This window comes from Asterias amurensis, chromosome 2 (genome assembly GCF_032118995.1).
Source record: "Asterias amurensis chromosome 2, ASM3211899v1".
Taxonomy (NCBI): Eukaryota; Metazoa; Echinodermata; class Asteroidea; order Forcipulatida; family Asteriidae; genus Asterias; species Asterias amurensis.
This window is the reverse complement of record NC_092649.1, coordinates 1,153,072-1,163,153: the sequence shown is the minus strand read 5'-3', so window position 1 is coordinate 1,163,153 and position 10,082 is coordinate 1,153,072. Positions and strand designations below refer to the sequence as shown.

Genomic DNA, 10,082 nt, shown 5'->3' with positions numbered 1-10,082 from the left:
ACGAGCGTGCATGCACTGAACCTTAAGTATACTATGCAGCATGAATATTCACGTATTTTAGGATTGCAGCGAATACCCAACGGCCGAACATGACGTGCACTTAGCTTGTAAAAAAATGGCAAGCGTGTTCCGTCGACCAAGGGCGTTTAATTTACTGCAAGGACGGTTTTGCACGGGGTGGACACAACTGCATATGCAAATGTGTCCAGGCGGACACAATTGCATTATGCAGCAGCGTCCGGGCGGAGACGATTGCATATGCAAAACCGTCCGGCGGACATATGCAATAATGTCCTCCGGATAGTATTGCATCTATTGCATGCGACACCTGTGCTTCAGATCACCCCTGGACCCCACTAGACCTAGTTACTGGGACGCTATACTTCCCCCCCCCCCACCACCGAAATTTGTCATTTTCGGGTACTGAAGATGACAAATTTGAAAAAGGAGCACAGCTGCGCCACAGTAACTGGTTTTAGGACCCTATCATTATGTAACATACAGTGCAACGCGCAAGGTTTACACAATGTATGCTGATTTAGTGGCCACTTATTCGCTATTTTCCAAAGCCGGTCTTTATACCACCGTTAACACTCCCACACGTGACCGGGTTTTGACCAATCAGAGACTTGAAACCGTCCAAGGTATTTATTAATTTAAAATAAGTAGCCATGGCACATTTGCCACTGGTTTACTATGGTCGCCACCGAACTTGCTATAGGCCCTTTTCGAAACCACGGCTTCGGCTTTGGATTCGGCCCAGGCTGCAGTCGAGCGAATATTGAGCGTGCTTTATGTACGCGCTCAGGGCTTCAGACAAGACGATGGAGCTTGAAGTAGAATCCAAGCCGAAGCCGTGGTTTCGAAAAGGGCCAAAGACGCCGATAGGAGCACAATCACGCCACCAAGCGGTACCATTTGCATGGTGTGAAAAAAATAAAAAATAAGAATTGACTAAACTTGCGGGTACAATCATTGTGTAAGAGTCCCTTTAGGAGAACTAAACTTTACCTGTAGTGTTGGCTCCGAAACGTACCGGACGTGTGGTATCGACATTTTGAACAGTATTCTCTGTCATTCTTGTACCACCTACAAATTCACTATTACGTTAGTTCTTATACTAATAATGGCAATGCTAATAAACAAGTAGGCGCCAATGATTAGTAGAATAAAGACGATGGGGGCAGTATACCATGACACAAAGTAATGTTGAGTACCAATGAGCAATCGGTGCCCAACTGGCCAGATTGACAATCAGGCTACAGCTACGGCTAGATCGCGCGCGTCTGCCTATTCTTCAACACTGGTAGACGCGCTGATCTAGACGTAGCTGTAGCCGAAGTCGTCGTTTCGGACACGGCCTCAGATAGTTTGGGAAATGAGCAGTCTATATACTTTGTCGTCACCAGTGCTACGAAAACTACGATCATGTGTGAATATTATATACAGAGTACCGGTACCGCCTCGAACAAAGACTAACTTTTACTTTTGGGGTACCTGCACTTCGGAAAGATGAAAAGGGGTGATTTTGGCACTTTCATTTTCAAGCGATCGTTCAAACAAGCCGCCTGGCGTCGTCCCCATTACTAGCTTGCAGTGAATAAGCTATAGATGTTATCTTGTTAGTAGTTTATTAGTAATATGAACATAATTGATTTGGAGCGCATCAATAAGAGGTTTTTTTTTTAAGGCAGGCAGAAGCGGTTTTGTTGTCGGACTCGATCTGAAAATATTAGCTGAGAATGATTTCTTGTACCGTCCCGGAACGGATGTACTGGGACAGTCAAACGCATGGACCGGTAATCTGAGAGTTCGCTTTTTGTGTATCAGGAGTGTATAATAGGAAAGTTCATTAACTCAGAACCGGGTGCTACATAAAGCATTATACCCAGTTTTAGATTAAAATTCATAATATTAGAACACTATTCATTATAAAGGTAGGCGACATTGGAGAATGAAATGCACAAAGCGTTAAAGCTGTGTTCCCATTGAACTTTTTCGGCCCGTGTAGTTTCACAACACGGTCGCGGTTAGTTGACAGGGAGGGCAGTTAACCTTGCGTTCATATTTGATTTCATATTGTCATTCTACAGAAAAAGCGCGGTAATTAAAATAAAATAAAAACAATCCAATGGGGACATGGTTTTAGAGTGTTAATTACAAAGGGTTGTAGTAGCCTATGTTACCGTTGTATGGCAGGCAAAATTTTTCTGGTCAGTCAATATTGAACGCGCGCCCATTTAGAACTGGCCCTAAGTTTATAACATCTCCTAGGACTATTGAAATCGACCCTTGACCCACTTCAACCCAGCCAGCCACATGGGACCTAGCCCTTTGCCAATGCCTTCGTGGAATATGCAATTTGGCTTGATGTAAGCTCAGGTTGATTAAGAACGGTGAAAAAGTAAAACTAATAATAAAGCAGATATTAACCTGTCCCACGATACCGACCAAAGTCAATTATTTTGTAGTGGATTTGATTAATCGGACGCGGTCGTGATGATTTGCTTAACTAGTAACTGCATTTTGGAAATACCAGTCCAAGGTCATCTTTTAAAAGGTTCTATGAAGGGACATGTTACAGGTGCACTCAATTATTTCAAAATTGTAGGAAAAAGTCTTGTATACCCGTACCCCGATTGTATAGTGTATATCCAAACATAAGATGATTTTGAGGGTCCCAACAGGTTTCAGTGTAAACATGTTGCGCAAAGTGTGACTTGGCTTCCAACTTGATGTATTTTATGACATGGGCGGCAAAAATGGTCCTATTTTGCTAATACAATAGGCGTATAAGGAACATTTTCCAAGATTGATGCCAGGACTTTTGAAAAATCACACTTTTGTCTGGGGCGTGCTCATTATTTGGTTCCGTCTGGAGACTAAGGAAAAAAAGGGGGGAATAAAAGGATCCCAGAGGGAAATTCTAAAGATCTGGGAGGGTGACCCACAAGGAATTTTGTGTACAGAGTCTATGGGAAAGTCTAAAGTACAGGGACAATGGAAAGAACACAAGATGTCTCCTTCAGGGATGCATATTTGAGAATGTGTGTTTCTTTTAGAGGGAAAATAACTTGACGGGCTCAGTGACTTTTATAACCATGTACAAAGTCAGAAGATCGGGACAGAAGTTCAACAGTGCATCAGAAAACAACTTTGATACTTCGGATCATTTTTATGCTGTACTTTTGAGTATTTAGTGTATTGCATTGTTTACTATGGGAGTTGACTTAGTGGGGTACACCCTGTGTGATCCAGCGGTGCGCAGTACAATGTGGATGTAAAAACTCAGTTATTTACAAGTACCCCTAACATAAACTCGTTAAATCAGATCTGCTGTATCCCACGAAGTTAAATTGTATTTATTTTGTGAGATATTACTCCAAATAAATAATTCACAAGTGGGGCCAGGAAACACGATACATTTGCATAGCCCAACTTGGTGATTATACTGATGGGAGTGGTGTAACGTTAACTGAAGAGGGTGTTTCAGAAATTCTGATTTCTAAATGCTGGTTTATTGAGTGTTCAATTCGGGTGATTTATTCTCTATCTCACCTTTCAACGTCAATAAAAGGCGAGTGCTTTTTATTTCCGTCTTGCCTCGAAGCCGATCACTGGAGAAAAAAAGAGAGCAGGAAGCCACACAAGAAGTATCATACTTCTTCATGAAATAAGAAGATAAATTTGAACTAAAAATATTTGTCCAGTGTACTTTTGTTGTCGAGAGGCGAGACCATTGCTTAACAATATTCTTGGCTTAGAGGCACTGGGCACGTTTGACAATTGTGAAAGCATGCTTTTCGCCGCACTTGGTGCATACCAACATGTGCGTAAAATAACAAATGATTTTGGGGTTGAACAAAGAATTGACTAGAGTGGGATTCGAACCAGCGACCTCCGGATTAACGTGCCGGCGCTCTACCAACTGAGCTATCTAGCCCTATATTGGCGGTGTCCCTATTTTGTCAATATCTTTGTTAGGGGGTGCCAGTCAGAAGCCATACAACCGTTAACTGCCGTGTAGCCAGGGATCACACCCAAATTACGATACAACCTGGGAAGCGGCAGCCAGGGGATCACCTTAAGGGGATGCGACTTTTTGTTTCCGATATCAATATAAACCACAATGGAAACTGACGAAGGGAAGTTTCCCTTGTGGTTTATATAGATAAAATAACAAATCTGTGAACATTTGGACTCGATAATTATTCATCGAAGCTGTAAGAGAAGCACCATCGTTGTATAAACTTGTTTGCTTGCAGATCTCTAATAGCAATGGCTTCAGACCGTTATTTATTATTTGAGTGAGAAATTATAAAACCGTCTAATCTTTCAACGAGCGATTATCTCCATTGCACGAATGCAAAACGTTCAACTTGCTTCTTTCTAGTGGTCTAGTGGTAATACATCTGTTCCCGCAATACAAAGGTTACGGGTTTGAATCCCACCCGAGTATGGTAAAAAGTATGGGTAAAAACCAAGTTATATTCTTAATTTAACGAAAATGTTAAGGGACCAGCCTTCTCACTTGGTGTATCTCAACATATGGGGTGTCGTTGCCGAGCGGTTAAGAGCACCGAATTCAAGCTCTGCTGATTCTGTTCAGCAGTGTGTGGGTTCAAATCCCGGTCGTGACACTTGTGTCCCTGAGCAAGACATTTAACTATTATTGCTTCTCTCCACCCAGGGGTAAATGGGGACCTGTGAGGGCAGAGATGGTTCTTGTGATTGATTTAGCCGATTTGTTGCACGAGGCTAAGGCCCAGTGACCAGGGGTAATGATTTGAAGCGCTTTGAGACACCCATTCGGGAGTGAAAAAGCGCTATATAAACTCAAATATTATTATTATGTATAAAATAAAAAAACCTGTGAAACTCAATTTGTCGTCGAAGTTGCGAGATAATTATGAAAGAAAAAACACCCTTGTTACACAAAGTTGTGTTCTTTTAGATGCTTAATTTCGGGACCTCGAACAATTGCTAAAAATTATTTTGAGTAATTACGAAAAGTGTATAAGTAGGCCTATCTCTTCCCCGTCGTTTTTTTCAGCGAAGAGGAGCAAACATTATTAAAAGGTCGACAACCAAATTTTCCTTATGTGAATTTGTGTAACTATACCAATTAAACGAACAAATGGATAGTCCTTGAGCAGTACAATTTCAATGTCATTGAAGTCGATCAAGTAGTGTAGAGGCAATTTAGACTCGGATAAATTGGAAACTCGATTCACCAGGTTATTGAATTCCGTGTTTCAAAGAAAATATTCAGTGGTTCTGAGATGAATTATCTGTGTAACTATACCAATTAAACGAACAAATGGATAGTCCTTGAGCAGTACAATTTCAATGTCATTGAAGTCGATCAAGTAGTGTAGAGGCAATTTATACTCGGACAAATTGGAAACTCGATTCACCGGGTACCGATTATAATATAACTGTACGAGGTTAATGAGTGATCATCACAGACGCAATGACTTTGTATTATTGACTCTGAAAACGCTTGTGGCCATCCCTAATGGTAAAAGGCAGGGTTGTGTATAGTTGTTTTCTGCCGTAAATTGCAAATAATGCCTGAGGGTTTCTGCCTGAAATGTCATAAATCACCGAACTCGAACGTAAAACAATAAAAACATAATAGTAAGGGCCTTGTCACGGGGGGGGGGGGGGCGGGTTGAGATGACGCACTTGTGTGGTTTGATGCGGCAGAGGACAGTGCCTTATTGGGCATTGATCGAGCCTTATGTCTTACATCGATTATGAACTTGAATCCATTTGAAGTATCTTGTCAAATTATTACAGTATACGTTTTTTTTGTACGTGCATTCACAACAAAACTAGACCTACGGGTTTACGTGCCATCCGAAGGACGCAGCAATAATGGTTAAGTGTCTTGCCTGAAGATCCAAGTGATGACCGGGACTGGAACCCACACTCTGCTGAACAGAAGCACAAGGCCTAATTTAGTAAAGCTGTTTACCGGTAAGCAAATTTGTTTGCTTACTGTAACAGAAAAATGTGCGTAAGCATTCGTAAACGTATTTCACCATGATTTCTCCAGCAAGCAGACCATTTCTAGGCGTTCATACACATTCACGATGGATTTGCTTTGTCACGTCACTCATGTGCTTTCCGCGGGTTCTCAAGCATTTACCCTTCCATACGGTAACCGCTTTATGAAAATAGAAAGTCCGCAAAGGAACGCTCGGCAATCACAAAACGGATGCTTGATATAACAGAGTTTAAATTTGCAACGGGGATACAAAATATTAATTTTGGTTTTACCCTTACACCGATGAGTGAAATCACTGTATATTCAGCACTTTCCCGAGTCCTGTGAACAAATATCACAGGCATATTACTCGGGTTGGATTCGAAACCACGACCCTGTGAAATTCGGCCCATGCAGAGCTTGATTGAGTTCGGTGCTTGTGCTTTTATCTACTCGGCCACGACTCACCCTCGATTTACTTGGGACTATCAAACTAACGAGGGCAACAGTCTCTAATTTATCAAGCAATGTTCTTGTTCTATGGATAGCTCAGCAACAACCTCCTAATGCCCATGCACAAACTGTCATTTTTTGATAATAAGAAAGAACTCCGTTCCGATGAACCCTTTTAGTCTGGCCCCGGGCAGGTCATCATCGTGTATACAAATAATTATGTGATGCATTTCCCTCTAACATGAAAAGTGTCACTCGTTGCTTTCTCTAATTGTCAAGAATGGAAAATCCATGGTAATAAAATATCTTGCTACAGTGAAGTGTATAAAAAGAAGAGAGAGGTGTCACAACGATTCGTCACGTGGAACTTTCAGGAAGAAATTCAATTTGTCATAACACCGTGAACCATAACTCATAAATGTGTCTCTTTACATTATGTGGATGTCGTAAGAGGTATAGAGCAATCATTATTTCAATAGCAATTTTGTGGGTCTCTTTTTCACAACCTCTTAAAGACCCTACAGACACCTTCAGATAACTGTTATAGATCAGTCTTCTCTTAATTCTGGTGTATCTCAAATTATTCACAAATAAACAGACTTGTGATAATTCGAACTCAATTGGTCGTCGCTGTTGCAAGATAATAATGGAAGAAAAAACACCCTTGCCATACGAAGTTGTGTGCTTTCAGATGCTTCGAGACCTCAAAATCTCAACATCTCTACATTGATTGCTAACAAGTAAGTTTGCTATGGTAACAATTATTATTTAGTTTTGTCTGTTTGGCTGGCCATAGGTGCTCCCTAATTTGCGTTTTACGCTTTCCTTGCGTTAGGACCGCACCTTTACCATTGTGTTTGATAGCCAAAAACATTCAAGCGTATTCAAGCCTATATAAATGAAGAGCTTTCTCAGTCTCCCCATTCAGGTGAAATCACTTACATCGAGTTCAGATCGTTTTATCATTTATCTCTGCGTATATTTAAGGCCTGACTTCTACTTCAAGTGAACACGTCCAGACCGCCGAAATTTTTGAAAATTTAAAGTCTATTTTGACGCCAAGTCCAGCACTATCGCCAAACCATCGGATGACTCCACTGAGCTGAAAGAACTCCAACTCAAGCTAGAAGCCAAAGATCTTTCCAGACCAGGCAATATCGCCCAGTACGAGTTCTGTGGCAAACTCGAAATTGTGCTGTGCATAATCCAATCTGCCTTAATTACCGATAATAACATTGAAGCAGCCCTACAAGCCGTCCAAGATCGCCGACAGGATCGCCGACAGGAAACAGAAAGTCGGAATCGCCGATTCAAGCAAGGCCGGTTGGGGGACCATTTTTTACCCAGATAAGACCGACAAATTGACCGCCGAACAGCAAAAGAAGGTTCTCATTGCCGAGGAAGCTGCCCTAAGAGACATCGAGACTCGTAAGCGGCGACGTAATGAATCCCCGCAACACCAGGCAGAGCGGTTTCTAGACCCTTATTCAGTCACCCTGATCTTCGTCTTTTTTGAGGTATTGTAAAGCGATTTGATCAACCCCTACCTAATACTTTGTCGAATTTCAAAAGCCGTTTGTGATCCCACCATTATCCCATGCTGTAAATAAATAATTTGAATCAAATCATATTGCCTCCTTGTCCTTTACTATGGCGTGTCCATTAACACTAAACTGTTTTTCATGCGTATGAGCGAAGCGAAGTAGCATGAAAATTTAGTTTTGTTTGTTTGGCTCGCCATAGGTGCTCCCTAATTTGCCATAGGTGCTCCCTATATTTGCGTTTTACGCTTTCCTTGCTTTCCTTTTTACGCTTTCCCCCCACCCCCCCCCCCCGACCCAGGGCTAAGTGGTTAATTTGCTAAGAAACGTTTATTTTTTGTTTTGGTTGTTCCCTTTTCTCTCGTTCTTGTACAATTGTGTTTTTCAGGCATGCCGACTTTGAGTCGTGCTCTCCTGCGGCATGTCTGGCCATTGGTCCAGTCAAGACCCACACCAGCCGTCCCTTACACCAGGCACAGACCTCCATTCTCATCTTGGCATTGCCCCAAGCAGGCCACCAGCGTCTCGACAGGGCCTTTTGATAACGCCATTTCCAGCACCGCCTCAACGTTGCCAAAGGCCCAGTAAAGACAATACATGTATTTGCAATAATATTTGATGAGATTCCTAAGATACTCCGCAACCACCCATGTGGCTCGAGTTTCCTCTCCTATTTCAAGCTCAGTAAGAAAAAGCGCTGCAAGATGTAATCTTAAATCTGAGGTAACGGTTATGGTTTTATTTCTACAAAATGTCATCAATATTTTGGTCCTTGTAAGAATTACAAGGTATTTCCCTGCAGAAGCGTTAGCAATTTACTTGTCACATTATAAAAAATCGCATTCAAACTTCAAATAATTATGCTCTCCTTTTTCGTCACAACGAGACGGCCGGTGTTAAGGCTAATCCACTTATCTGTATTGCCAAACAATAAATTCTTCTCCTCTCGCAAACATTGCACGAACGCATGGCGTAATGACACACAACTGTTCTGCAAAACATCGCTTTGAAAACTGCACCACAGATACGAGTTCATGGATGCTTGTGAACAAGTTAAAGTTAAACGAACCTAAAGCAGAATTGCTCTTTGTTTCATCTAAGTATCAGCAGCGTTTGATAAAAACCCATCATGTAAATATTGGTAGTGCTCAGATTACCCCCGCTACATCTGTACGTAATCTTGGTGTTAATTTTTATATATGAATATGTCTATGGATACACATGTAAAGAAAGTTTGTCAGTCTGTGTATTAATATCCATAACCTGAACAGTTTTCGTAGAACTCTTGATGACAAATCGGCTTCTATCCTGGTACATGCATTTGCTTTATCTCGTTTAGATATTGGAAATGGTCTTTTGTTCAATATTTCTAAACACAATCTAAATAAACTCCAACATGCCCTGAATGCAGCAGCTAGGGTCCTCTCTAAGACCTCTAAATTTGATAATATTTCACCGGTTTTACAGAAACTTCATTGGTTGCTAGTACAAGAGCGTATTCAGTTCAAAAGTTTACTTTTAACACGGAAAGTACTTCTCGGATTAGCACCAGGCTATCTCAATGAACTTATTTCACGCACTACATTCCTCAACGCAGCCTCAGATCATCAAACAAGTGTCTTCTTGTGACACCGAGGACACACACCTCTTATGGTAATAGGGCTTTTTCATATGCAGTACCTACCCTCTGGAATACTCTACCAATAGCCATGCGCACAGCTTCTTCATTAGACACATTTAAATTGCAACTAAAAACCTATTTGTTTCCTAAGTCACGATAATTAGGCACTCTTTTGGACTTTTTCTTTGTATAAACTTCTTTGTTTTGGTTTTCTTTTCCTCTCCAGCGCTAGTCGAATTGAGCTTTAAATACTGCTTATGTTTAGAGAGTCAACAGTGCTTAGTTAAAATTCATTGAAATTGTTAACGAACTATGGGATCAGATGATCCGATATTATGGCCAGATGACCATCAACGTGTGTGTATTACACCACTGAACATAGTACTGTATACATAGAACAGGGTGTTTTTTCTTTCATTATTATCTCGCAACATCGATGACCGATCGAGCTCAAATTTTCACCGGTTTGTTATTT

The 10,082-nt window shown here is 41.3% G+C and overlaps 1 pseudogene; it reads left to right on the top strand.

Annotated features, from left to right (window-relative positions):
- Positions 1–6,098: 6,098 nt before the first annotated feature.
- LOC139934109 (uncharacterized) lies at positions 6,099–8,574 on the top strand (annotated as a pseudogene).
- The last annotated feature ends 1,508 nt before the right edge of the window (positions 8,575–10,082 follow it).